Genomic DNA, 12,547 nt, shown 5'->3' with positions numbered 1-12,547 from the left:
CCTTTGGTGGCCTGCCCAGAGATGTTCTTTTCAGCTTCAGCCAGCAGGACTTCCCAGTTGGTCGGCAGCCTCCCTCTTCCTTTCGCCTCTCTGGATTGTGGCCCCTGTACAGACACAGCACACGCACCCACCCACCCCATAATGGACACTGACCTGTTCTTCCAGGACGCCAACCCTCCTTGACTTCCTGCCTTCTCCACCCTCTGTTTCTTGCATTTATTAAAAATTTCTAGGCTGCCTTCCTTCCTACGGAGGAGAGACCTGTCAGCGTCTCCTAGCCATGGGGGGGAACCTCCATATTCAGAGGCAGTCAACCTCTGAATCCCAGAGTCAGGAGGCAACATCAGGGGAAGACCTCCGCCTCTCTGCCCTGTTGTTGGCCCTCCAGAGGAACTGGTTGGCCACTGTGTGAGGCAGGATGCTGGACTAGGTGGACCACTGGTCTGATCCAGCAGGGATCTTTCACATCGCACGCTGGGCCGGGGCCATGCCATTTGAGGGGGAAACTCTTTGTTTTCCCCTCAAATGGCGTGGCCCCGCCCCCAGCGTTCGACGTCACTTCCAGGTGATGCGCACGCGGTGCACGCGCACGTTCCAGACGCCGGCCGGGAGCCCCCCGCTCCCGGCCAAAACATATTTGGCAACCCTATGGACTAGGTGGACCACTGGTCTGATCCAGCAGGGATCTTCTGATGTTCTTATGAAGGCCTCGGCCTCTATGCCCTGTTGTTGGCCCTCCAGAGGAACTGGTTGGCCGCTGTGTGAGACAGGACTCTACTAGATGGACCACTGGTCTGATCCAGCAGGGATCTTTTGATGTTCTTATGAAGGCCTCGGCCTCTCTGCCCTGTTGGCCCTCCAGGGGTACCGGTTGGCCATGGTGTGGGACAGGACTCTGTACTAGATGGACCACTGGTCTGTTCCAGCAGGGCTCTTCTGATGTTCTTATGAAGGCCTTGGTCTCTATGCCCTGTTGTTGGCCCTCCAGAGGAACTGGTTGGCCGCTGTGTGAGACAGGATGCCGGACTAGATGGACCACTGGTCTGATCCAGCAGGGATCTTTTGATGTTCTTATGAAGGCCTCGGCCTCTCTGCCCTGTTGGCCCTCCAGGGGTACCGGTTGGCCATGGTGTGGGACAGGACTCTGTACTAGATGGACCACTGGTCTGTTCCAGCAGGGCTCTTCTGATGTTCTTATGAAGGCCTTGGTCTCTATGCCCTGTTGTTGGCCCTCCAGAGGAACTGGTTGGCCGCTGTGTGAGACAGGATGCTGGACTACTAGATGGACCCCTGGTCTGATCCAGCAGGGCTCTCCAGTTTGTGTCAATACAAAACAGCCCTGACGTTTCAGAAGTCCTAAACTTTGAGGTCCCAGTTACACAAATAGGGTTGCGAACTCTGGGTTGGAAAATGCATAGAGATTTGGGGGGTTGAGCCTGGCAAGGGTGGGATTTGGGTAAGGGAGAAACCTCCATGGGGTATAATGCCACGGAGTCCACCCTCCAAAGCAGCTACTTTCTCCAGGGGAACTGATCTCTCTTGCCTGGAGTTGAGGTATAATCCCAGGAGATCTTCAGCCACAACCTGGAGGTTGGCAGCCCTACAAACATGAATGCCATTAGACTGACAAATTTGATTTCGATGAAAGCCTCCTTGGAGCAAGACGGTGTTATTTAAGTGGCAGAAAAAGGTGGGTTGTATCCTGGCATGTTCTTTTGGGCTGCTCTGTCCATCTTGGCCAACCCCCCCCCAGCTTCCACTGCTAGCCCCTTCCCGTGTGACCACTGGGGCCTTCACTTGCCTGCAGGCCAGGAAGGGGAAGAAGCGGTAGCGCAGTTGCCACATGCACAGCTTGGACAGGGAGTGGCAACCGTTTGGACATGTCGGCCTCTGGCCCTGCCAGACCTCCTTTCTCTCCTGCTTGATCTGCCTCTCACCTGGTAGCTCTTGGATAGTGGCAGCCAAAAACCATTGCGACTGACGTCCCCCTTGGCCACAAGGACAAGGGCAGGGCAAATGAAGGCAAAGAAGAGACTTGGGGGAGAATTTGAATGTATTGACTCTCAGGGCTATTTTTGGGGGAAAAATGCACAGGAACGGAGTTCCGGCTGGCTCCTGAGTTGGCCACACCCAGCAGGAACTCATTAGGATTGGCTACATTAGGGGTGTGTGGCCTAACATGCAAAGGAGTTCCTGCTACAAAAAAAGCCCTGGTTTTGACAACAAACAAGGTAAACAGAATAAGAAGCAAAAGGTGGGTGTGGCTGGATGACCACCCTCCTGGTAACATGGGGGTGCAGCCTAATATGCTAATAGGCTGTGCTGTCAAGGGTGTGGCCTAATATGCTAATGAGTGTCTGCTGTTGGGTGTGGCCTATTATGCTAATAAGTTCCTGCTGGGCTTTTTCTACAAAAAAAGCCCTGTTGACTCTCAACAAAAGGTGCAGGGGTTGTGTACAAGCCAGACTTTTTAGCAAGCCAAATGGGAATGAAGACAATTGTCCATTACGGTAACTGCACTGAGTGTTATCTTTAAGAATGAAAATTACTCCCCCCTGATTGGGACACTGCAGTGGGACTCATACAGAGATGCAACTGGCAGCCTCCTTTGCAGGTAATTTTGCTGGATCTTTGCAATAATCCAGTTTCTCCCTGTTCAATCACATCTACTACAGAAACAAGGCAGAAGTACCTTCCTTCAGAGGATGTTGATTGGAAAGAGGGAAGTCAAGAACAGTGAATTGTACTGAGATACCTTGGGCAGCCTCTTGTGTTTGGTTACTACAGATAATTTGACTTACTTAATGCATATCTTTCTCATGAGTCACCAACCACTCTGATGTGGTTCTGGGCACACCACTTGGAAATTGTTGTTGTCCTGGAATGTGCAGCACCTGTGATACTTGGCATTTGGTTGTACCTTGGATGGGAAGGGGCTTTGAGCATGCTTGGGTATGCTGCTTATTATTCATCATAAGAATGTAAGAGAGGCCATGTTGGATCAGGGCAGTGGCCCATCCGATCCAGCACTCTGTGACACAGTGGCCAAAACCCAGGTGCCATCAGGAGGTCCACCAGTGGGGCCACAACTCCAGAAACCCTCCCACTGTGCCCCCCAAGCGCCAAGAAGACAGAGCATCACTGCCCCAGACATAAGAACACAAAAGAGGCCATGTTGGATCAGGCCAATGGCCCATCCAGTCCAACACTCTGTGTCACACAGTGGCAAAAACCCAGGTGCCATCAGGAGGTCCACCAGAGGGGCCAGACCTCCAGAGGTCCTCCCACTGTGGCCCCCGAACCACCAAGAATACAGAGCATCACTGGCCCAGACGGTGTGCTCCAACTAGACCTGGTTGTCTAATAGCCACTCATGGACCCAGAGTGGGTTTCATTGTTCTCCTTTCCTCTGACTTATCCTCACAGCAGACCTGCGAGGTAGGTTGTGCTGAGAATGTGTGACTGGCCCCCAGTGAGCTTCCATGACAGAGCAGGCATTCGAACCCGGGTCTCGCAGATCCTACTCCCACTCTTCCTAAGCACTACACTGAGTCGGTGTGCTGCGGAAGCTGATGCCTTGTGCCATTCCCTTGAAAGATGGAAAGGGGAGCCCAGAGGCAGCCTTTTGAAGGTCTGGGAGAGGCTCTCTCTGCCTTGACTCAGGCCTGGCTAGAAACTAATCTTGCACGTGCCCAATGGTGCACCCTGGGAAATGGCGCCCGCCTCCTTCACGCTTCTCTCTTTGGAGTCCCCAGTGAATGTGTACGCACCTACGAACAAGCTAGGCCTTAGTGCACAGGTGTGAAACACATGGCTATGCGCACTGGCAGCAGCAACAGCTTGACTGGAATCGTTTCTCTTCCCCCCCCCCTCCTCGGCCTCCTCCAGTTCTGGCATCTGGTCGACAGGAGAGGAACTACTTCCAGCTAGACCGGGAACATTCTTTTCCCAGTGTCCAGCCCTGATTTGGAGACTGGGGGGCAGAGAGTTGCGTTAATGGCCTCCCCACCCCCCATCGGGGCAGGACCTACAGTTGCCAGGCCTGGGTTGGGAAATCTCTGGAGATTTGGAGAGTGGAGCCTGGGGTGGTTGGGGCTTGGGGAGGGGAAGCACTCCAGGAAAGTATGATATCATAACGTTCACCTTCCAAAGCAGCCACTTTCTCCAGGGGGACTGATCTTGGTCGTCCGGAGATCAGTGGCAATCGTGGGAGATCTCTGCCCCCCACCTGGAGGTTGGCAACCTTAGGAGGACCCTGTCACCTCGTTATTCCTCTAGGGGGGGGATTTCACGACTGAAGAGCTTTTCTTGTTTGGTGTAGGGGTTAAGTGTGCGGACTCTAATCTGGGAGAACCGGGTTTGATTCCCCACTCCTCCACTTGCACCTGCTGATGTGACCTTGGGTCAGTCACAAGCTCTGGCAAAGCTGTCCTTGAAAAAGGGCAGTTTGTGTCAGAGTTCTCTCAGCCCCGCCCACCTCACAGGGTGTCTGTTGTGGGGAGGGGAAGGGAAAGGAGTTTGTAAGCCTCTCTGAGACTCCAAGTGAAGGGCGGGGTATAAATCCAATCTCTTCTTCTTCTTCTTCTTCTGTTCTCTGCATCTTCCCGTTGGTTCTTGGGGCAGGGGTCAGCCGAGGCCCAGATGCGTGCCAGCCGACACAGGAATCCAAGCGTGAAAATGCACTGGAAATTTCTAAAAATTATCTGAAGAAAGCTGGGGAATAGTGGAGGAAGGAACTTCAAACAGCCTGGAGGCCGCAGAGCGCGTTGGAAAAGAAGGCCTGGAACAGACACTAGAGGGCAGCAAGCCTCCAGCTATCTCGATTGGCTTGTTCTGGAAAGGAAGAGAAGACTGGAGATCAATTGAGGGGGGGGGCGTTGTCCTCACAGGGTGTCTCTCTTCTGGGGCTCTGACGGGAAAGCTGTTCTTTCCAGGGTGGGGAGGGAGAAGGGAATGGTCTTTTAAGCAGAAACCAGGAACCACTGCTGGAGGGCAGGGGACAGGGTGGGGGCGGGGGGCGGTGTCTCTCGCAAAGGAGGCCTTCCTCCCTTGCATTTGCAGCCACCCAGGGGGGGACTTCTGGCTTTCTGTACACTCTTGTCTCTTTGCGCATCCTGTTGGGGCTCAGTCAGATCTGACACAATCCAATGTCAGTTTTGGGCTTCCCTCAATTCCCACGTGGGCAGTGCCCGATTAGTGTCAGGACTGTCCTGCACGTGGGAATTGGCCTTCCCCCCTCCCCACCCCATTTCCCCAACCCAAAGCAGTCCCAGGGGGCACTATCATGCCCGTTGAGGAAGTCACTGTGGAGCACGAGGATACGGGCCTCTTTCAGTTTGGGGAAAGGATGGGGCCTCATCCTGGTGTGACTGACCCCAGACCTAATATGTGTTACATTATAGTGTGCAAAGGGGAATTTAACACTGGACACCCCACATACCTTCCTTTGGGATGAGACTGCCCGTTGTCTTTCTGCATGAGTTGCTGCTGTGTCCTGTGGGTCTCTTTTATATTTCTTTACAAATTGCTACTCTAGGTGTGCCTCCTTCTTCGGATGGGGGTAAGCCCAAAGCAGTGACTCCTGCAGAGAGGCACCAGGCTGTCTCTTCCAAGAACAGGCATTTATTTATGTATTTATTCTGCAGGGCAGCTTGCGAAATAATGATAAAAATAAAGCACTAAAAATCGAACTGATCAAAATACAGCATTAAAAGCCCAAACTAAAAACAGACCATCATTCTGGGTTGGGAATGTCTTGCCCACAGACAGAAGCAGGCTGGGACAGAGATGGGGAGGAGGGATTTAGGATTGCTGAAACCCTCTTAAGATTTTTCTTTGTTGGTTTCCCCCAGGCTCAGGGTCGGTGGAGGAGGAGGAGGAGGAGGAGGAGGAGGAGAAGAAGAGATTAGATTTATACCCTGCCCTTCTCTTGGAGTCTCAGAGCAGTTTACAATCTCCTTCCCCTCCCCACAACAGACCCTCTAAGGTAGGTGGGGCTGAGTGACAGAAACTGCTCTTGAGATAATAGCTCTGAGGGAACTGTGACTGACCCAAGGCCACCCAGCTGGCTGCATGTAGAGGAATGGGGAATCAAACCCGGTTCTCCAGACTAGAGTCTGCCACTCTTAACCACTACACCAAAGTCCTGGCATGCCCGGGACCTTGGCAGACCCCTGATTCCCAGCCCAGTCTTGCCTTGTCCCTCTACTGGTCAACACTCTGTACGTGTCAGAGGGCAGCCATGTTGGCCTGCAGTCGAACACCTATAGACTGGAGTCCCGCGGCACCTTAGAGACCAAAATCTTGTTGGTCTCTAAGGTGCTACCGGACTCAGGTCTAAGAACATAAGAACACCAGAAGAGCCCTGCTGGATCAGACTTCTAGATGGTCCATCTAGTCCAGCATCCTGTCTCACACAGTGGCCAAGCGATTATTTAAAGTAGACATATTCCCAAATGAACAATCAATGCAACCAAGGGCACAGCAATCTGAAAACACCAAAATAAAGGAATTGCTGCAATCAGTTCACAAATTTACAGAATAATGACAAAAAATGGGCATTTTCATGATGTATAAATCCCAAAATTCTTCTTTTAATCAACAGGTCAGATGACGAACATCTCGAGTTTCCAGAGTTCGTTTCGAGGTCTTTATCAAAATTCTGTTTTGCTGTATTTTTCAAACAATCCAATATAAGGAATCTCAAACTCAGAATGGCTACAAATAGCTCTTGTGTTAACCACTAGTTTCAACGGACACAGTGGCCAACCAGTTGCTTTGGCGGGCCAACAGCAGGGGCAGAGAGGCCGAGGCCTTCCCTCGACGTCGCCTCCTGGTTCTGAGATCCAGAGCATTAGTGCCTCTTTTTTGGTTTTTTTAGGATGTATTATGTTATATGCCTTTTTTATTATATTTTTTTCACACTACATTCAAACACATCCCTATTCCCGTACATATTGTATACTCTACCCTCCTTCCCCCCTCCACAGAGTTTATATGCTATTTCTGTGTCTTCGGCAATGGTCCTTTATATAAGTCCTCCTTCTGTCCTTCTTGCTTCCTCTATTTCCTCGCGTCCTTCTTGGTTCCCTTTTCTTCTTCCTTTTTCTCTTTAAATTCGTAGCCGAAGATTATTCCTGTTCTGGAATCAGAGGCGGGAAGTTTTAGTATAACTCGGATGGGTATTTTTCTCACGTATTATTCATCTGCCTTTTCTTATTTTCTATCTCCCCCCCCTCCTTCTTAACTACATATCCTTTCTAGCCAGGGGCACAAACCTAGGAGCTTCCACCGGACCTCTGAATGTGGAGGTTCCCCTCAGCCACTAATAGACCTATTCGCCATGATTCTATCTAATCCCCTTTTCAATAGCTTCCTTAGATGCCCTCGAGTTCTAGTATTTTGGGAGAGGGAGACAAATTTGTCTTTGTCAACTCTCTCATAAGAACATAAGAGAAGCCAATGTGGGATCAGGCCAATGGCCCATCCAGTCCAGCACTCTGTCACACAGTGGCCAGAAATACCAGGTGCCATCAGGAGGTCCACCAGTGGGGCCAGGACATTAGAAGTCCTCCCACTGTTGCCCCCCCCCCCCAGCACCAAGAAGACAGAGCATCCCTTGCCCCAGAGTTCCTGTCTATACCTTGTGGCTAATAGCCACTGATGGATCTCTGTTCCATATGTTTATCCAGTTCCCGCTTGAAGCCGTCCATGCTTGTAGCCGCCGCCACCTCCTGTGGCAGTGAATTCCATGTGTTCATCACTCTTTGGGTGAAGAAGGACGTCCTTTTATCCGTTCTAACCCGACCGCTCAGCAATTTCATGGAGCGCCCACGAGTTCTTGTATTGTGAGAAAGGGAGAAAAGGACTTCTTTCTCCACCTGCTCTATCCCACGCATAATCTTATAAGCCTCAATCGTGTCACCCCTCAGCCGTCATTTCTCCAAGCTAAAGAGCCCCAAGGGCTTTAACCTTTCTTCATAGGGAAAGTGTTCCAACCCTTTTATCATTCGAGTTGCCCTTTTATCATTCTAGTTGCCTTCTCCACCCTGTACATAATTCCACATGCCTCTACCATGTCCCTGCTTAGTCGTCTCCTAAACTGCAAAGTCCCAGACTCTTCAGCCTTTCCTTATAGGGAAGGTGCTCCAGCCTCTTAGCTACTCTATGAGCTGACATCTCCACCAATTAGAAAGTGATGTTCGGGACCACTGGGCCGAATGAATTGTAATAGAATAGAATTAGAAGATACAAAACGGGGAGGGAGGAGTCCTCACCAGCATCTTCTGCCCATCCAGTTCTGCTCACCTTTGACCACCCGTGATCTGCTTTTTGTTTTACATTCTGTGTTATAGATCCAGGTTGGGCAGCAACGCTCCCTCTAAGCCGTGGAGTCTTGTGAGCAGAAATTCCGCTTCGTGATCTACTGGCATTAAAGTTGTGAGCGAGCAATTTGGCTGTGGCATAAATTAGTTTGCTCTGGAGCCATCCTTCCTGAGCTAGGACAAAGACGTGTGAGCCGGAGGCTAAAAAACGGTGAGCTCGCTCACACTAACTCAGCTTAGAGGGAACACTGGACTGGGCAGCCATATTTGTCTGAAGCAGCAGAGCGAAGGTTGAGTCCAGGGGCACCTTGAAGACGAACAAAGTCTCATTCTGGGTATACGTTTCGTGTGCACAATTCACACAGAACTTATACCCAGGAAAAAAATACTTTGTTGGTCTTAAAGGTGGCACTAAGACGCAGGCTTTGTTATTCTGTTTTATAGTTCAGTTGCCCTTCCATGCTAAGAACCGGGGCTGGGTGAACAAGACTTGAGCCAAGCGATTCTACCTAGGGTAGGGTGTTTTCTTTAGTTTTTGCCTCTCCCTCCCTAGGCTGTGTTGGAGAATGGGGTAAGGAGGGAAAGATTGGGGTAGGGGGGTCTCATGGCACACCCCTGGCCCTGTTTCCTCCCCCATCCCAGGCTAAAGAGCTCTGCCCCCTTTTTCTTCATCTGAAAGAGTCCTGGGGTGTGTGTGATGAGTTAGGACTGGAGGAAGATACTTTGCTCCAGACCTGATCCGTGCCTACCTTAAAGACACCCCCAACTTCAGAGAGGTCAGATGCTGCAATTAACATGGAACATCTGGGAGCTCAAACGCTCTTGACTTGCTGTAGGCCATGGAAGGCCGTGAGCCCCCTCAGTCCTCGTCAGGTGATTGGGGATTATTTCCCCTAATCTGCAAACTCATATTTTTGTGCATATTGGTGTTGTGTGATGTGTACACCACAATCCCTCCCTCCGTCTGGGTTGGTTCAGTTTGCCACCCAGGTGATCAGTATTTAAGTACAACTCTGGAATGCTATGACATCACAGCAGCTCAGCCAATGGCTGGAGACTTCTGCATGACAGGCGATGGAAACACCATCTGGACAGAGATAGGACCCAGGCTTGAATCTGTGCTTACTATATGCATGAATTGTTCTTCAGTGAGCTTATTTTTACCCCAAAAGGGCCATTCTGAAGCCTAAATAAATAAAGATGAGATTGTTTTGTATTGTTGGCGACTCCAAAGAAGACCAGGAATTGGCTGCCCATTTGAGGCTGGGAGGCTGGTCTTGTCCTAAATTGCATCTGTAGTAATCAGGACTGATTGTTAGTTATCATGAAGGACACGTAGGAGAATCAAGTTGTAAAGCCAGTTTGGTGTAGTGGTTACGTGCACGGACTCTGATCTGGGAGAACTGGGTTTGATTCCCCACTCCTCTACTCACAGCTGCTGGATGACCTTGGGCAAGCCATAGTTCTGTCAGAGGTGTTCTGAAAAGAGCAGTCTCTGTCAGAGCTCTCTCAGCCCCACCTACCTCACAGGGTGTCTGCTGTGGGGAGGGGAAGGGAAAGGAGTTTGTAAGCCGCTCTGAGACTCCAAGTGAAGGGCGGGGTATAAATCCAATCTCCTCCTCCTCTTCCTCTTCTTCTGCTTTCCTAGTTGGTGCTACTTCAGTCTGCCAAGAGGTGATGTATTTTAACATACAAATAAACCCTGCATGTAGAAAACTAGCATGTCCAGGGAAACAATTCAGCCTAACCTTCTACATGGCATATCATTTCTCCCTATTGTGGAAGCATTCACAAAGGCAGTTCCCCCAGGCCTGATATCTTTAATGTATACCTCCATCCATTTTAGAAACTGACCCAAACCCTGAATGTAACAAGTATAGAGCTGCGTAGATGGACTAGCTGCCTGACTTATTCTGTATCAGTTCCAAGTTTCTAGTTCTCAAGCTGTTTTTAGGATCTTATTGGCCATGGCTCAGATTCAGTATTTTGTTTTAAATTATTATAATTTGTTGCTTGGCTGCTGTTTGTAGTAAAGTGTTTATATTTGAATATTTATTGGGGTTTATATGCTACAGGCTGCCTCTTGGGTTTTTTGGAGCCATAAAATGCAAAAAATTAAGACATTAAAAAATAAATATTACTCCAAATGTTGCATCTAGAATGCCTCCCCCTTCTCGCCACATTCTGAGTTGATTTAGAGTTTGGTTTGGGCAGAATTTGACAGCACTCTGAAATTTCTTTCTTTCTTTCTTTCTTTCTTTCTTTCTTTCTTTCTTTCTTTCTTTCTTTTCTTTCTCTCTCTCTCTCTTTATTTATCTCCAGCCTTCCTCAGAAAGACTCAAGCCAGATTGGGAAGCAGCATGGTATACTGGTTAGAGTGTCAGTCTAGGATCTGGAAGACCTAGCTTCGAATCCCCCACTCATGCCATGGAAGCTTGCTGGGTGCCCTTGGGCCAGTTACTTTCTCTCAGCCTACCTTACCTCCCAGGGTTGTTGTGAGGACATCATGGGGAAGAGAAGAATGATGTAAACTGCTTTGAGTCCCCCTTGGTGAGAACGGCAGGGTGTCAATAAAACAAAATGGATTACAAAAATATAAGAATCTGTTCAACCAGACAGCATTACGCATCCAACCATCCACACACACACACAAATCTGTCTTTCCCCCCTAATTCAGGGATCTAGAAGCAGTGTGGTGGAGTGGTTAGGGTGTTGAACTTGGATCTGGGAGGCTCGCGTTCGAATCCAGGGCCTTGAGGTGGCTGGCAGAGGTTTCAAAGTCGTAAGATTAAGGTGTCACCCTCCAAAGCCTGCCTTTCAGACTGTAGCACATAAACAACAACAAAAGCAAGGTATTCTTGAAAACCAGCTCCCCTAACCCATTCCAAAGAACTGATTTTTCTGCTGTTGGGGGTGTGTGTGAGAAATATTCTGGACTGGAATGCTCCCCCCCCCACCACCCCTTGTGTGGTGGAGAGTGTTGCTGTATAATTCCGGCTATCTCTGGGTCCCACTCCCCGGCAAAGGCCCTCCCCCTCTTCCTCGCCTCTTCCCAAGGTTAGATAGACAACCCATCGGAAGATCCAAGAAATCAAACTCGAATGTCTCCCCCCTCCCCCCCAGTCTTTAACCACAGGGCCTGGATTTATTCATTCTTATTCGCCTCCTTTAATCCGGCTCACACCAGCCTATCCGTGCTCAAGGAAGCAGATTGGAAAAGATCAGTTCTGACACAGGGCAGGGGGGGGACGACCTCCAGCCGCACCTCAACGGGGGCGGGAGAGGAGGATTAAAGCGGGGGGAGGGGGGAGATGGCCAAGATTTCGCTCCGCCGGCCTCCAGAACTTGTTTGAGCGAGCTAAGTCCGTCTGAAGCTTGGGATCCTGGTCTCTGCCCCGCGTGCCGGTGGCTTTTCGAGGCGGATCAGGCAGAGGGCGGGCGCGCTTAGCCACCGCGGCGAAATGGAGCCTCCATGGACCGGCGCAGTCTACCCGACAGCGGCGGCGAAGAAGAGGGAGGGCTGGTGCCTTCGTGCCCTCCTCCCCCGCTGGCGACCTGGGCTGGCTGGAGGCCGCTGCAGGGCCCGATCCAGCTGGGTTTAGCACGTCTTTTCCTCCCTCTGACCTGCCCGGCTGATCATTGAATAAGGCAACCTACCCCGACCTGCAAAAGGGGGGCGAACACGTGTCTGTCTGTCTTGCTTCTCTGTACAATACCAGGTATACACTGATGGGTGTGTGTGTGTACTGGAGGTATAATGAATTTAATTGGTGAGGAGCGAGAAGCGTTTCGTCCGCGGCGTCGATGCCAGTAGCTCTGTTTCCTGGAGAACGAATTTAGAAGTTTGTCCATGTTCTCTCTCTCTTTTTAAAAATCCTCATTTCCTTTCCAGGCACTCTCTGCTTCTGTTTAAGAGCCCCGCAGTCAAAAGGCCAACGGCAGAAGTCTTTCCTATTAGAGGGGAAAGCTTCACCCGTTGAACTTCTGCCTGTTTGAAAGCACGGAGCCCTGCCCGGAATGGCCCACTCGGAGAGTGATTACGGTACTCTTTGAGAGAAGAGCGATTCCTCGCCAGTCAGCGCCCCGCCCCCCCGCAATCGACACCAATTTTTCCTTCTGATCCCTTAAGGGTTACCCCCCCCCCCGCGCCCTCTCCCCTTCTTTGAGAATTGTCTCATTCTCTTTCCAGCCTTTTCAAGGTTTTATCCAACTTCCCTCCCCTC

Source organism: Gekko japonicus, unplaced genomic scaffold (genome assembly GCF_001447785.1).
Source record: "Gekko japonicus isolate JY-2015 unplaced genomic scaffold, Gekko_japonicus_V1.1 scaffold1449, whole genome shotgun sequence".
NCBI lineage: Eukaryota > Metazoa > Chordata > Lepidosauria > Squamata > Gekkonidae > Gekko > Gekko japonicus.
This window is presented reverse-complemented; position numbering follows the sequence as displayed.